Source organism: Erythrolamprus reginae, chromosome 1 (assembly GCF_031021105.1).
Source record: "Erythrolamprus reginae isolate rEryReg1 chromosome 1, rEryReg1.hap1, whole genome shotgun sequence".
Taxonomy (NCBI): Eukaryota; Metazoa; Chordata; class Lepidosauria; order Squamata; family Dipsadidae; genus Erythrolamprus; species Erythrolamprus reginae.
In genome coordinates this window covers 366512286-366529559 of record NC_091950.1, presented here as the reverse complement: position 1 = coordinate 366529559, position 17274 = coordinate 366512286, and the positions used below count along the sequence as shown (strand labels likewise).

General features: G+C 37.2%; 1 protein-coding gene across 6 annotated transcripts in view; it reads left to right on the top strand.

Annotated features, from left to right (window-relative positions):
• Window positions 1–14660, top strand: part of HHAT (hedgehog acyltransferase) — a 190568-nt gene extending 175908 nt beyond the window's left edge. For 5 of the 6 annotated variants that reach the window (XM_070741265.1, XM_070741247.1, XM_070741276.1 and 2 more), the window contains exon 11: window positions 13529–14660. The gene's annotated coding sequence lies outside the window, so the exon portion shown is untranslated. The remainder of the gene's footprint in view (window positions 1–13528) is intronic. The other variant, XM_070741295.1, reaches the window with a different exon arrangement.
• The last annotated feature ends 2614 nt before the right edge of the window (window positions 14661–17274 follow it).

Here is a 17274-nt window from a genome sequence, read left to right as displayed (position 1 = left end):
GTATAAAATAATGTGCTGAATTTGACCAGACTAAGAATGCTAGCCAGATGAATACCTGGTAAGCAGATTCTTTTCCCTGTTTTCCTCCCCAAAATTATTATTATATGCCGCTCACTCCTAACGGACTCTGAGCTGCTAACCTAAGGTGCATTTTATATTCTGGTGCGTTTTATACTCCAAAAAATACGATGCTTCAGGAACAATGTATTTTTCCAGGAGCTAGTCAAACAGCTCCATAATCTCAGTGCAGTGGTTAGAATGCAGTATTGCAGATTTAATTCTGATGACTGCCGGAGGTTTGATCCTCACTGGCTCAAGGTGGACTTGGCCTTTCATCCTTCCAAGGTCAGTAAAATGAGGACCCAAATTGTTGAGGAAAGTATGTTGACTCTGTAAACCGCTTTAGAGAGGTGCTGTAAAGTTCTGTGAAGTGGTATATCTAAGTGCTATTACTATTATCAAGCAGCTTCTGTTTCAATGCAAGAGTTTATTTTGATGCTCCAGTCAGTTTCCATCCTTGGGTTCTCAATATCATCTGACACATCAACTTCCTCAGGGAAGTGCTATGGTGAGCACTTTTTGAGACAAGAGATTCCAATTACAAAAATGGCAAGTTAGACTTTCGTTTGGCTGTTTACTGGTTGCCAGTGCTTATTATGCTCAGAATGCATAAGGCCTGCTTGTTTTCAAAGGCAAATAATGAAACTCTGAGATCTCAGGCTGATATTAATAAAATACCCAAACTCTGCACATTCTCTCTAAATCCATTTTGACAATTCTGTTTCATGCATGAGAGTACATTAAATTGTAAGGACTTGAGTCAAATGAACAGTTGCCTGCAAAACGTGATCCTGCTGTCATTAAAGAAAATAATACTGATTTTGTATTTACTCTGGTACAAAAGACATTATATTTTCTTAATTCATTAGAATCTATGGTGGGTGATTGATGATCTGTTTCTGATAATGCTGATCTAAGCATGAATATAAATGTTGCAAAAATAATTAGATGTCCTTGTTTTTCCTACTAGAGTTGGATTAAAAATGTCCCCTAGAACTTTTTAAAAGCAAAAATTGACTTCCTATGGCATGTATGCTATTATAATAGAACTCATGTGACTAAAAGATTGAAACTTGAAACTAAAAGATTAAATATTTGAAAATGTTGACAAATACATGTGTGTATTTGTGTGTACATGTACATAGGCTTTATTAAAAAAGGGGAGGAGAGTCTATATACCAAAAAATTCAAATTCTGGATTGTCATCAAATATCAGGACAAAATCTTCATGACAAAAAGTGTTGAGTACCAAATTCAATGACTTTCAAAGCAGTTGAGTACCAAGATATGCTGTTTTATTACTGTTGTTAGCCACCCCGAGTTTGCAGAGAGGGGCGGCATACAAATCCAATAAATAGATAGATGGATGGATGGATGGATGGATGGATGGATGGATGGATGGATGGATGGATGGATGGATGGATAGATAAGATAAGATAAGATATGACTGATATGGAAATCATGATAGAAAGGAATACAATATAGTGATTGGTAAACTTATTTGGCTACCCCACAAACATAAACTGTTCACCATGATTCAAAATGGACTCTTTGACAGACAGTGAAGCATTAAATGGAACACATAAGAAAATTTTAGCCCTTTTCAGCATCCTAGAGAGAGTAAAAAATGAGCAATAGAGGAATGATTTTACTGTATAGCATCTGATATTTTGATGTAAAAAGTGTAAATGATGCCTATAAGTACGCAAATATATTTGTGAGATTTTTTTGTACATGGGTGTTTTAATAAATTATGAGAAACAAACATACAGTGTATGCGTGTATGTGTGTGTGTGTGTGTACACTGAAGAGACAAAGCACAATTTGAAGCCTTTAAAGACTGCCCAAATTATAGAATAGAATAGAATTTTTTATTGGCCAAGTATAAATGGACACACAAGGAATTTGTCTTTGGTGCATATGCTCTCAATATACATAAGAAAACAAGATAAATTTGTCAAGAATCATAAGGTACAACACTTAATGATAGTCATAGGGTACAAATAAACAATCAAATGAGACCTGGCTTTTCTGATGGGCCTGGGACTAGGAATGACTGAGTGAATGCAATGCTGAAATTCATGCCAAGGTCCATGGCATTTTGGGCAGGGCCATACCTTAAATGTCCAGTATGCTGCCAAATAACTTCTGTCCTGCCAATGATTTCTGAAATCCTTAATGTATCTGTTCAATTTAATAGCTTTTGTCGCTAGTAAATAATTAGTATTTGATTATATGTATTTGTCCTTTTCTGATGTAGACAATTTGAACTATTGGCTGCATAATATTATAAATCTCATTACTTTTGGCTTTGAAAATGTTTGAACTAAAAATGACTTAAAATGTCAGAAGCAAATGGACGGAATGAGTGACAAGTAAACCAGCTCCTGATGCTAACCAGCTGACTTGATTAATTTAATTACTATTATTATTCAATAATTAATTAATAAGCTGAATTAAATTTACAATAAATGCAAATCAAAAACAAAATGTAAGCATCTGAATACCAGCCACTGTTAAAAAAGACACACATACACACACAGAGGGTGGGGTGGGGTAGAGGGAATTGTCTGGAACTTTCTCATTCTGTAGAAAAACCATTATTGATAACAGGCTGATGGGAAATAGTCTCCTCTCTTCCATAAATCAATTTACCCCAGCAGCTGTTTAAACCTGAGCTTTATCAAAAAGCTCTGGAAATCTTAATGGAAACCTCTAAGCTTTGTGCTCTGCATCCCACTTGCTCTTCAGCCTGTCTTGCATTAATTTACACATACCTCTGAAGGCTGGAAAGAAAAATAATGACAGCAAGACATTGTTCTCACAAGAAATCTTCTTCTAGCAGCTTAGCTCTCTGACAAAGCCAACAAAACCCCTAAACTGATTTGGGGGCAAGCCGAGTGCTAGATTTCAGGCCGGCTATTTCTGAAGTGCTTCCTGCCTTAAAATCTCCTAACAATCTCGCTCCAACTTTTGCAATATCCATTAGGTGCAGGAAGTGGTTGTTTTCAATTGCTGGACTGCTTCTAGCTCTGGAAGTAGAACACACTTCTTTGATGGTTTACATAGCTCGTTTTTTTAATTGTAAAACAAGAAAATAAACTTTGGAATCAAATGTCACCTTTAGTCAGCAGCATGAAAACATAATTGCTGAGTTTAGCAACAATAACAAAAAAGAATTCTGCTGTTTTATATTAATTGAAGAATTAAAGGTTTGTGCGAGCTTGGGGCTTGGATTTCATTATTTTTGGGCCAGGTTGGTACCAGTGTTGTCCAAAGACATTTTCTGGGATCATGTGCCCAGCATGACTATACACCAAAGACCCATGTCCTGACTCCCACCAAAGTGCTACCTATTAATATAAGGGGCAGGTTTTACAAAACCCACTGTTATCAACAAATAAATTATGAGATTTAGTGTGCATAAACTCTAATAAAATTTCTCCACATTAAAAAATTGCAGCAGATATTAGGAAAATATTCTTTTAACTTCTACATCTATTGGCAATATTAAATATAAATGCCATGAAGCATATGGCATCCATTCATCTTTAACGCTCTGAACTTAGATTTTGTTTGAAAGAAATAAGATTGAATGCTGTTACAAAATGCTATAATTGGTTGTCCTTTGGTCCTGTATAAGGCTGCTGACACAGAATGACATTTATAGCTCCATTAGACCAGAACACATGTAATTAAAGGGTTGAACTCTCAAGTCTTTGATGCTCTTTAACCTTGTGTGTTTGTAGGATTTCATTACCTGACTGTAACATCAGTTCTAGTAAACATGGGTTGTTCCTTGTTTATATACAGTAGCTTGCTATTGTAAGGCAATCCAGAACATCAGAAAAATAGATACCCACACAACTTTATTTAAAAGGGCTGGACACTCAAACCAATTTTTAACAGTGGCTGGTATTCAGATGCTTAAATTTTTTTTAATGTGCATTTATTGTAAAATGTGTAAATTTAATTCAGCTTATTAATTAATTATTGAATAATAATAGTAATTAAATTAATCAAGTCAACTGGTTAGCATCAGGAGCTGGTTTACTTGTCACTCATTCGGTCCATTTGCTTCTGACCTTGTAAGTCATTTTTAGTTCAAACATTTTCAAAGACAAAAGTAATGAGATTTATAATATTATGCAGCCAATAGTTCAAATTGTCTACATCAGAAAAGGACAAATACATATAATCAAATACTAATTATTTACTAGGACAAAAGCTATTAAATTGAACAGATGTATTAAGGATTTCAGAAATCATTGGCAGGATAGAAGTTCAACATTGTGAAATATTGTTGGAATTAACATTGTTGGATTAATCTATCATTATATGTAAATGTACATGTAATTTACTTTTGAAATTAGAATGGAAATAATTTTCATTTTAGTATTCAGTAAAGCATAATCAACACAAACTATGAAAAAGCAACACTGCCATATATCAGAATAGCTCCAAACAACGAACAGACTCTTACAATCACATGGAATCACCATACTCACAAAGAAACTGAAGACTTTCAGAACATATTAAGTAAAACAAATGACCTAGTAGTGCAAGTAGGAAAAACAGGAGTCATCTACAGGGTAAGGACTGTAACAGCCACTTGTATGACAGCTAGGCAGAAGACTAGCAGAGTGCATCCATAAACACCAACTAGTGGACCAAGCTAAATTAAAAAATGCCAGGGAATTCTTAGAAGCTTGGTATTCAAATAAATCATCCATCAATAGGTATAAAAGAGAGAAACCACATTTGCACACTATTCAAAAGGGACAATAAAATGCTATGAAAAGGACCAGAAGACATCATCTCCAGAGCCAACACCCAGCTAAGCAGAGATTTACACTAGAACATGTGAAAAACAACAATCAAAGTAGTACCAAAGAGAAAACCACATTCCCACTAACCGTAGCAGGACAAGCCACTGTAGATACAGGGAACAAACTCCACACTCACCAACATTGATGATATTACCTAGCTGGGTAACTTCTGCAAGCAAACAACCAAAGCCAGAAAGTACCAAGGACCCTGTATTTGTTATATACTTTTTTTCTACTAATGGACCCAAACTAAATTGCCCATGCCTTGCAATCCTTGAGCAGCCTTTCAGTGAATACAGTATTTCCTCTATCTATATTGCACTGTGTGAAATATTGTTGGAATTAACATTGTTGGATTAATCTATCATTATATGTAAATGTACATGTAATTTACTTTTGAAATTAGAATGGAAATAATTTTCATTTTAGTATTCAGTAAAGTTAGTAAATAATATTATTTTAAGAATTTAGTTTTCAAACTAGTTACCGTATTTTTCAGAGTATAAGACACACCTTCGTTTTGGAGGAGGGAAATAGGGGAAAGAATCTGCTTACCAAGTATTCATCTGGCTAGCATCCTTAGTCTGGTCAGCTTCAGCACATTATTTTATCCCCTGGTTAGGGCTTTAAAAAAAACTTCATTCGGAGAGAGTAACAATGAAAGAGCTTGTAAGCCAGTAAGAGCTGGGAACATCATTAGTACCTGGAAAGAAAGATTCGGAGCAAGTAGACCGATGGGGGAAAACCCTGCAGAGATTAACAATGAAAGAGCTTGGGAACATTGTTAGCACCTGGTTAGGGCTGGAGAGAAACATTAAGAGCAAGTAAAGCAATGGAGGAAAAAACTACAAAGACGGTTTGGAAAACATTCTTGGCAGAGAGTAACAATGAAAGAGTTTGCAAGTTGGTAAAAGCTGGGAACATTGTTAGCACCTGGTTAGGGCTGGAAAGAAACTTATTTGGACCAACTTAGAACAATGAAAAAAACCCTGCAAATACTGAGGGCTTGGAAAACATTATTCACAGGGAAAACAATGAAAGAGTCTGCAAGGTAAGAGCTGGGAAGATTGTTAGAAGCTAGTTATGGCGGGAGGGGGGGAGCTACATTCAGAGTATAAGACACACCCAAATTATCAGGCTCTTTTAGGGAGGAAAAGGGTACTTATTATATTTGGAAAAAATATAGTATGTGTGGCTGTGTTCATGGCATGATTAAATTGTCATGTTGTTTGCTATATCTGCACATGCTAATGTTGTATGGGGAGGATGGGGAGGACCTTAGCATAACCTGTTAGCGTAACTTAGTTTATTGACTGAACTTTGAAAATGGGATAAATGAATAATTTCATCTGACTATAACTCGCTGTGAGTAAACTCAGTAACATTGCTACCATTTAACTTCTTATTTATTTGCAGCCGCTGATGTAATGGAATAGAATAGAATTCTTTATTGGCCAAGTGTGTTTGGACACACAAGGAATTTGTCTTTGGTGCATATGCTCTCAGTGTACATAAAAGAAAAAGATACATTTGTCAAGAATCATGTGGTACAACACTTAATTGATTGTCATAGGGGTCAAATAAGCAATGAAGAAACAATCAATATTAATAAAAATCTTAGGATACAAGCAACAAGTTACAGTCATACAGTTCTAAGTGGGAGGAAAAGGATGATGGGAATGATGAGAAAAAACTAGTAGAAATAGAAGTGCAGAGTTAGTAAAAAGTTTGACAGTGTTGAGGGAATTATTTGTTTAGTAGAGTGATGGCGTTTGGGGAAAAGCTGTTCTTGTGTCTAGTTGTCTTGGTGTGCAGTGCTCTGTATCGACGTTTTGAGGGTAGGAGTTGAAAACAATTTGTGTCCAGAATGTGAGGGGTCAGTAAATATTTTCACCGCTCTCTTTTTGACTCGTACAGTATACAGGTCCTCAATGGAAGGCAGGTTGGCAGCAATTGTTTTTTCTGCAGTTCTGATTTTCTTCTGAAGTCTGTGTCGACCTTGTTGGGTTGCAGAACCATAATTAACAGATAATTAATCATAATTATGATTAACATAATCGTAATTAACAGAGTTGGAAGGTCTTCTAGTCCAAAACCCTGCTCAGGCAGGGAACCCTAAACCACTTCAGACAAATGGTTGTCCACTTGTCTTAAAAGCCTCCAGAGTTGGAGCATCCATAACTGCTGGAATCATGTTGTTGCACTGGTTAATTGTTTTAACTGTCATGAAATTTATCCTTAGTTCTAGGTTGCTTCTTTCCTTGATTAGTTTCCATCTATTGCTTCTTTCGGCTGCTTTGAAGAATTGTTTGACTCCTCCTTCTTTGTGACAACCCTTGAGATATTGGAACTCTGCTATAATGTCTCCCCTAGTCCTCCTTTTCAGTAAACTAGACATATTCAGTTCCTGCAACTGTTCTTCATATATTTTAGCCTCCAGTCCCCTAATCATCTTTGTTATTCCTCTCAGCACTCTTTCTAGAATCTCAACATCTTTTTAATATTGTGGTGATCAAAACTAGATACAATATTCCAAGTATGGGCCTATCAAGGCATTATAAAGCAGTACTAATACTTCACATGATCCTATGTATATATCTATTATATATAACTTTCAATCTGACATATGGATGAATAAACTTATCAAAATAATGTTACAGCTTGGTTTCCTTGTGCAATATCTACCCTCAGTTGGGCATCAGACCAATGCAATATTCAAATAAAGTATCTTGGATGTTAATGCCCAAATTAACATTGAATCATTTAAACTTCAGGTCATTGAAATGGCTGGCCAGGAATAAAATTATTCTTCAAACAGAAAAAACCCTGACAAAGGGTCTGAGTCAATACCATAGGATGGTCATTCCCCGAGCAAAGTTTGCACAGCTGGATTTTGTTTTTAAATATAATGACTCTGCCAAGTGATGTGCTGGAGCATGTGTTTGTGGTGCTCCAGAAATAAAAGACATTGTGCACATCTTATTCAAGGCCAACTATACATCCCAGCCAGGACTCGGTACTTGTACATGACTATTTTTGACAGAACTACACGTTGTGACAATAACTTACCTTAGTGTCTTCAGATATAAACACATACGTAGTAATTAGAACTGCTAGATACATAGTCAGAGTTGTTCTGCTATGGACACATTTTACAGAACATATTAAGGTTGCATGTAAAGTTGATGCATTCATTTAAAAATATTGTTTGATATTCTTCAATTCATCTTGTTTCTCTGTACTCTTTTTTGCCCTATTTTATGTCACTTTTTAATTTTTATCTTATCTTACTTTTATTTTATATCTTCTGACCTTACATTTAGAATAGAATAACAGAGTTGGAAGGGACCTTGGCGGTCTTGTAGTCTAACTCCCTGCTCAGGCAGGAAAACCCTAATGGTTGTCCAATAGCTTCTTCTTTAAAACTTCCATTGTTGGAGCATTCATAACTCCTGGAGGCAAGATAAAGTTGTTTATCTTATCATATTATTTTATATTGTTGATAATACTTTTTTATATGGTCAGTTGACTAATCAATAAAGTTGTATTCTGCTATGCTACCGTGTTTCCCGAAAATAAGACCCTGTCTTATATTTTTTTGAACCCTGGAATAAGTGCTTGGCTTTATTGCCATGCACCCAAAAGTCCAATTGGGCTTATTATTGGAAGATGTCTTATTTTTGGAAAAACAGGATATTATAGTAAATAATTAAAAAATGAATCCTGCCAGTTGATCAAACTTTTAAATTGCACTCCTATGGAGATAACATGTAGGCTGAAAGACAATAATTCTGAGCAAGCTTTTCTTTCCTGATTACACTCAGCTGGTCTCTTGCTAGCAAGGCTTCCACAAATGTCAGAGAACTTTGATGTTGGAGAGAATTACTCTGTTCGTTGTTTAATCCAGGAACTAAAATAACTGCTAAACCAGTTCAAAGATTTTGTAGCTCAGTGGAAGAGTAACATCAGTAACATCAGCAGTTAAGATTAGACTACTGATATTGCAAAAATGTCAGCTTGAGGCCTTGGAGAATCAGTGCAAAAATAGGAAATATTAGAATGAGACAGCATTTACTGAAAAGCTTTAGATGTTTAAAGAACAGCATAAATGGTCATTCCATTCCTTAGAAAAGCCTTTTTTCATGGTTCCTTTCTCTTTTGTTAAAATTTTTTTTTGCCTTATAATAAAAATACATACTCCTATTGAACCTTGCTTTTGTTCTGCATCAGCTACAGACCACAAAGAACACAGCACCTGCAAGATCTGTACAAACTTTATTTTACTAATTAACAACTACTAATGAGCTTCATTAGTAGTTGTCAAACACAAATACAGTTTAAAGCAGTCTTTTCTTCATTAACAGCCAGCACAAGTCCACGGCATACAGTGGTATCTCTACTTAAGAACTTAATTCATTCCGTGACCAGGTTCGTAAGTAGAAAAGTTCGTAAGAAGAAGCAATTTTTCCCATAGGAATCAATGTAAAAGCGAATAATGCGTGCAATCCCAAAACTCACCCCTTTTGTCTTATTACCGCCGGCATTCAGATCCTTGTTCGGGGATGGATGGAGGAGGGGGAGAAGACAGCGGAGGCTGCCTGGAGGGAGCCTCGTGGATGAATTGACACACGCGGGAAGCTGCCTGGCAGCTTGTCAGATGGCGGGGCTTCCATTCTCCTTGAAAGTTTTCGGCTCTCACTCCATGCCTGGCACCCACTTCCTCTGGGGGACTCCCTTCAATTCCCTTCAGGGCTCCCTTGTGTCGTAAAGAGGAGGAACAAAGGGGGGGAAATTTGAAGCCCCCCTCCAAAAAATGGATCACATGCGAAGCCGCGTGGATAATTTCCCACCCGGGCTCAGTTTCCCCTCGCCTTTGAAAGAGAATTTTCCTAACACGCCAAAAAGGCGTCCATGTTCCCTTTTCTGCCCAATATCAATTAATCTAATCTAAAAATCTAAAATCCCCAGTTACATTTAAAAACCAGGCATTCCCACTCAGACAACAAACACACATAGCATTTGTCGCCCAGGGGGCTAGAATCTAATAGCCCTAAGCCTGGTGGCATAGAAAAATCTCCAGACGTTTTTGGAAGGAGAAGAGGGTGGGGGCAGTATGGATCTCAATATACAATATACACATCTAAAAAATCCAATTAATATAGCCAAAAAACTTTTAAAACTCTAATAACATTTAAAATAATTCCCATTCACACAGCAAGACATATTACACTTATTGGCCAAGGGGCTAGGGTCTAATGGCTCCAAGCCTGGGGGCACAAATAGGTCTTTAAACTTTTACGGAAGTCGAGGAGGGTGGGGGAAGTGCGAATCTCTGGGGGGAGCTGACTCCAGAAGGCCGGAGTCCCTACAGAGAAGGTTCTTCCCCTAGGCCCTGCCAAGCGATATTGTCTAGTTGACAGGACCTGGAGAAGACTGATTCTGTGGGACCTAACCAGTCACTGGGACTCATGCGGCAAGAGGCATAATATAGTAGCACTCGATGTGTTTCTCTAGTTTACTTAAATAATACAAAAACAGATTTCTTTAAACCAACAGACAGGGCGATGTCTAAGACACAATTGTTTGCTGCCTATATTGTAGATCCCCAATTAGTGAACCCATCCAGACAGAATATATTCATGTATATTTGCACATTAAGCTGACCACCTACAGCATAATTTGTTAAGGTACCATACCGTGTTTGGATTTTGCACATGAAGATTTTTTAGCATTTCAGGTCTTTGTTTGAAGGAAGAACAGGAGACATAACACAGGGAGAAGGAAGAATCTTTTAATAAACCTAAATGATGTCTCCAAAACCTTGATAATTATTTTGTATGACATCATGTACCTTTCTCCATAATCAGAACACAAGACTGCACGACCCCTGCATCAGCATCAGTTATTTCAAGAGTGCTCTTGCCATATGCAAAACATTTAGTCCTTGCAAAATCTGGGCAAGCAAACCTATAATGATATATTGGTCTAAATGGAACAACATTTATCATTCTGCTGTTTGAGACCCACATCCTTTGTCTCTGTGTGTGTGTGTTGCATCTTCTCCCACTCTTTCATCCAGAGAGTTCTTAATTTTTTTAAAAAAAATGAAGTTGATTTTGCTTAACTTCCTTCTAAAGACTCAGTGGATTGCCAAAGTCAGAAAAGTCACCCGATTGATTAAACCAAACTCACTCCACGGTTGATCTTTTTTGGATGATGTTTTCCATTTAGAGGAAGATGAAAGAGACAACTAAGGAAAGGCTGTAAGGAGGCAATGTCTGATGAATTGATCTGGTGTCAATTCAATTACATAAATAAGCCTAATGGATCAATCCTATCAACTGATGGGATGCTGCCAATTGCTAAACTGGTGGTTTTAACTGTTCTTTTTTGCATACATAGATTGCTACATTCATCGAGGGATTAATAACCCTCTTTGCAGAGGCCCTTAGAGCGATTTACAAACTTTTATTTTAATAACCTGAATAATTTGGTAGGACAAGGAACCTTTGCCATCTCTTTATTTTACTACTATTTTTAGTTCATTGATAATCAATTTTTTTTAAAAAAAAATCAACCCATAATATTCTTATTTCTCCCAGGAGAAAAAAGCATTTATATTTATTTTCTACTTCTTTAAAAAAAAAAAAAAACCTTACAGATCCATTAAAAGGTTTCTTCCTTTCTGCTTTGGTTGCTAACTTCTGTAATGGCTTTTGATAAACGTTTTGGTCAACAGGTTTTAGAAAAGCCTTATATATAATTCTAGGTAAAATGTGGTGGGTCTTCTACTGCTTTGAAGAATTCTGGAAAGGAGACAACTGGATAAAAGCTTAGAATTTGTCTTCATTCTTTGTCTGGCAGTTGATTATTTCAATCGAGTCAAATTCTGTTATCTATTAAACTTGCATAGGTGAATAATGTGTATAATGAATAAAACAGGCATTTACAGCGACTCACATATTCCACCTTCATGCATCTTTCTCGTTTAATATTTTAATACATTGGGGGGAGGAGACCTCCCTAATCCTGGCTATAATTAGACTATGAATGAGAAAACAAGAAAAAAATATAATGGCTGTTTTTTTTTTCTTTCTGCAAATTTTTTAGAAGACAGAATGTTTGCTAAGGGGCATACAGGTAGCTCATGGCTTTGTACAATTTTCTGCAGCTTTGGGGTAGCCTGAAGACATTCTCCCAAAAGTGCTCCAAATTGATTGAGTCAAGAGAATAAATCATTGAAGAATGGAGAGTAGTCATATTGACTACATCTGATTAACATAACTTCAATTGCTTTTAAGTTAAATTGAATTTAGTTTTCTTTCCCAACTCACAGGCAAATTATAGATTTTACTATATTTAAAAAAAAAGATTGCCTACTTCTGAGTAGGCAGCAATGAAATAGTTTTAACATTTACTTAACTGTAAGCACATTCGTTACAAAATAATGAAGCACTCACCTGTTTGTCCTCTACAACAGAGGTCTTCAAACTTGGCAACTTTAAGACTTGTGGACTTTAATTCCCAGAATTCTGGCTGGAAAATTCTGGGAGTTGAAGTCCACGAGACTTAAAGTTGCCATTTTGGGGACCTCTGCTCTACAACTTCATTCTGCCTGGTATTAAAAGCAGCCTGGAGGTAAACCATATATTACTGACTGTTCAAACTGTCCCAAAGCTTTGACCGGCCTTTTCTAGCCTTGCTATAAATATTATTAAATTGAAAATAATCAAAGCAATTTAATTAAATAGTTTAATTATTCAAGCAACTTACAGGTTTCAAAACTGTTTAATGAATTATTGGCAGAAGTAGAAAAGGGTATCCAAAATTTAAAGGAACACTTTAGATATTTCAGATTTAGAAACCGAAGGTGGCAACCATGACCTGGATTACTGAGAATCTCCATAGACATTGAGTTCTAGAAGTGTGATCTTAGGCCAGATAATGAAGTGATAGTAAGTGTAATTCCAGGGAAGCCTTCTAGATGAAATTTTCAGAGGAAACCTCTAAATGACTTAATGTCTGTCTGTCTGTCTATCTATCTACCTACCTACCTACCTATCTATATATCTATCTATCATTACATGCTACCAGGGGTGGGCTGCTGCCTGGATGGGGGGAAACACAGTGGGGTAGTGAAAATGGAGCTCCACCCCAGAGCACCCAATTTGCAGTGAAAGATGTTGAAAGAAAATGCTGGGCGTCCTACGTAAGCCACACCCACGGTGTGGTATTAAAAAATTTGGTAGCCCTTCCCTGAATGCTGCCCATCTCAATTAGATGCAATTCCAACTTGGTTCGGAATAATTTGACTTAAAGGAAGGAGGATATGATGGATTTTTAAAGGCAAAATCAGTAGCTTCTTCTTGTCCTATAGATTTATCATATAACAGCAGCCCTTTTTAGAAAAAAATATTTGGCAGCTGTAATCAGTATTGATTTTTTAAAAAAAAAATATTGAAGAACAATTAATAGTACATTAACCAGCTTTCATGCCTTAAATGAAGCTTCACCTGATTCATGTTATGTAGGTACGGGTTTTAGCTTGACTATGTTTACCATTTCTGCCTTTTGTTTCAAATAAGGAAAGTAGGAATTTGTATTACTACTCACTCTCTCTCTCTCTTCTTTTTTTATAGGTTGGCCCTGGGCAACATTGTCTGTTGTTGGAATTTTATATTGTTACTCTAATGTTGGGATTGAGTGGCAACACACATATGCCAAAGTTAACAGTCCTGTCCTTAAAAGAAAGGGTAGTGGAACTTCGACACGGACGTTCATTTCTTCATCAACACAACAACATTTCAGTTTTTCAGGAGAATCAATGTCTGGTCATATGTGAATTCCACAAGTAAAACATAAAATAAAGACACTCTGATTTCTAAATGACATTGTAAATTGCAGAACTGGCTAGGGAATTCTGGGAGTGAAGTCCGCCAGGCTTAAAGTTGCCACAGTTGGAGACCCCTGCTCTAAAATGTAACTATGTACCGATGGTACCACACCACAATTGCCTCTAAATCCTCAGAATCCATGACCAGCTGCATGGGACATGGATGGGCCACAACTATAAATCAGTATCACCACCAAGGTTGGAAAGGCAAAGGCTCATTGTATACACCTTTTGAATTCAAATATGGATATAGTCAACAATTTGGCAATAGGTCTTCAGTAAACAGTAATGTTTCCTTGTCACAGTGCTTTGAAAGGATTTGCTTATATCTCTGTTAACGATAGCCCACACATTCAAAGTCAGTGTCGTACCTTTCTGAAGAAGACTTCTGGCAAAACAGAAAAAGAGCAAGTATGAAAATTGCAGCTTAGAAAGAAGCCATTTCATTCAGTGCAATGAAATATTACAGGTGGGCTCTTAAAACGTTTTTCAGATGTTTAGTTCCTACAATCAATATTTCATAGTGCACATTTTGACCGCTACTAAAATAATCTTCGCACAATCATGGAAAGCTAAATCCTCCCCCCCCCCCGCAGGGAGAATATGATAATAAATATTGGATTGTGCAAAAATGACATTAGAGTTACAAAACTGTGAAAAAAGAGTATTATATGGTGTGGGAAAAATTCTACAATTGGCTATAAATTAGAAGGAACAAGTAAACTTTCAAATGATTGTTAATGTAATTATTGTATAAAATGACAATATGATGGAACTACATATATGTATAATGACTTTAGACTGATGTAACAGGAATGAAAAATGTGAATATGTATATATATATATTTTAATGTTTTAAAACCTCAATAAATTTTTTTTTAAAGTTTTTTCGGCTGTTTGGTTCCTATATATAGTATCTTTGAACAAATGTTCCAAAGCTATGAAACTTCAGGAATTTTGTTTTTGAATAGTCAATTTCACAATAGATGGTAGGAAATAGAGATACTAGAAATTTTAAAAATGCACAATTGACTGCAAACATCTATAACAATAACATTTCTTCAAGATTCAGGGTTGAGCAATGAGTAAATACCCATTGTTAACTGATGTCACTTAGCTTTTTTTTGCTAATAGGAGTGAATGAACAAACCACAAAAGCTCCTTTCATAGTTTCTTCATTGTGATTTCTAAATCTGATTTCTGTTCCAGTCCAAATCTTCCATGATGCTTCCATGATTCTATATGCTTGAAGTAATTCTCATCCAAAAATAATGGAACAACCAACTGACATTTAATTAGAAGACAAAGCTTAGAAAACTGTTTTGGAGAAAAAGTCCCAAATCTTACTACAGCTGAGCTGTAGGGGGCAGCATTTGTTACAATAATTCTAAGTCCTCGTAGGTGCACTGAGGAAATAGAATCTTTCTTGATGAGAAAGATCTATGTATACAAAAAGACAGAATGTTTGTGTTAAAGTCTATTCCATATTCCTCTTTGCATAGGAGATTGCAATTTCTGGTCAGAACTTTTTTCAGCCCTATGGAATAGATTATTTCCATCAATTGCAGTATCCTAATGGTACTTGTAGGTTCCAACTTACCTCACTGCGAGTTCGCTCCCTCCCGCATCGTGTGGGCGTGCCTTATGGACACGCATGTTCTTTGTGCCCGTGTGCATGCACAGTAATGAAAAACCCAGGGAGAAAAACTCAAAACCGAAAAAAAAAGATGGCAATTACATGCACAGTGCCAGGACTCTGCTTCTGAGCATGCTCAGAAGGGGGGGGGATTTCAAAAGAGAAATGGCAGCGCTCATGGACTGGCACTGACCAATATGGTTCGATGATGTCATCGTGATTTATTTATTTATTTATTTATTGGATTTGTATGCCGCCCGTCTCCGTGGACTTCAATAGTAAAACAGCTAAAAGCCCTCGTGCAGCAGAAGGCGGTCCCTGAGGTAACCTGGTCCGGTGCCATGAAGGGCTTTATAGGTCATAACCAACACTTTGAATTGTGACCAGAAACTGATCGGCAACCAATGCAGACTACGGAGTGTTGGTGTGACATAGGCATATTTAGGGAAGCCCATGATTGCTCTCGCAGCTGCATTCTGCACGATCTGAAGTTTCCGAACACTTTTCAAAGGTAGCCCCATGTAGAGAGCGTTACAGTAGTCGAACCTCGAGGTGATGACGCGTGAATGACTGTGAGCAGTGACTCCCTGCCCAGATAGGGCCGCAACTGGTGCACCAGGCGAACCTAGGCAAACACCCCCCTAGCCACAGCTGAAAGATGTTTCTCTAATGTGAGCTGTGGATTGAGGAGGACACCCAAGTTGCTGACCCTCTCTGAGGGAGTTAGTAATTCCCCCCCCCCAGGTGATGACGTAACATTTAGGCAAACTGGTCCAAACTGGGAGGAACCCATCCTTCTTTGTGAGGAGACAATATACCAGCCTCTGACAAATGTCATTTTGTAACAACGATATCATATTGGTACAATTAAGTTAATTCATGCTTTCATGAATCTTTCCTCAATTACAGATGGGTGTCAGGCTTTGTTCCCAGATCAGTTTCATCTTGGATAATTAAAATCCACTTAATTTGACTAATCTGCTTAAAACAGATCAAAGGAAAAAGGCATATAATCTTTAATAGTCCTTGAAATACTAATAATAGCATTAAACACATTTCCCAACACCAACATTGTATCTCTACTTATATACATCCTGATTTTTCCAGTGGTCTGTTTTGCCCTTTGGGTCACTTGATTCTTAATAAATAGAAAATATTTTTTTAAAATGGTTTGTGCATGGCCTCATATTTATCATTTCAATTTCCACCAGTCGAAGTAAAAAGTCTGTAGTATCTGATAATGGATTATGTAGCTAGCTAGCACTGAAATATTTTGTGTTAAACCCTGCTCAGTCATTCTTTGAAGTCATGTTTTCATCCTGTCTCCAACCTGCCCTTCGTGGGTAAGGTTGTTGAGAAAGTAATGGCATCCCAGCTCCTTATAAGAAGCAGATTATCTAAACCCATTTCAATCTGGTTTCAGACCTATTTACAGCACAGAAACCGCTTTGGTCATGGATAATCTATGGGGGACATTCCTCTATCCAGGTACTTCTTGACCTCTCAGCGGCGTTCAATACCATTGACCATGGTATCCTTCTGCGATGGCTGGAGGGATTGTGAATGGGAGGCACTGTTTTATGGTGGTTCTCTTATCTCTCCGTCCTGTCACAGCCAGTGTTAGTGGGAGGACAGAGGTTGACATCTCAGCCCCTCCTTTTCGGGGTTCCACAGAGGTCGGTCCTCTCTCCATCCCTGTTCAATATCTACATGAAACCACTGCGTGAGATCATCTGACGTCTCGGGGTGAAGTACCAGCAGCACGCTGATGACACTCAGCTGTACATTTCCACCCCATGTCAATTCAGTGAAGCGGTCGATGTAATGTGCCAGTGCTTTGAAGCCGTGAGGGTCTG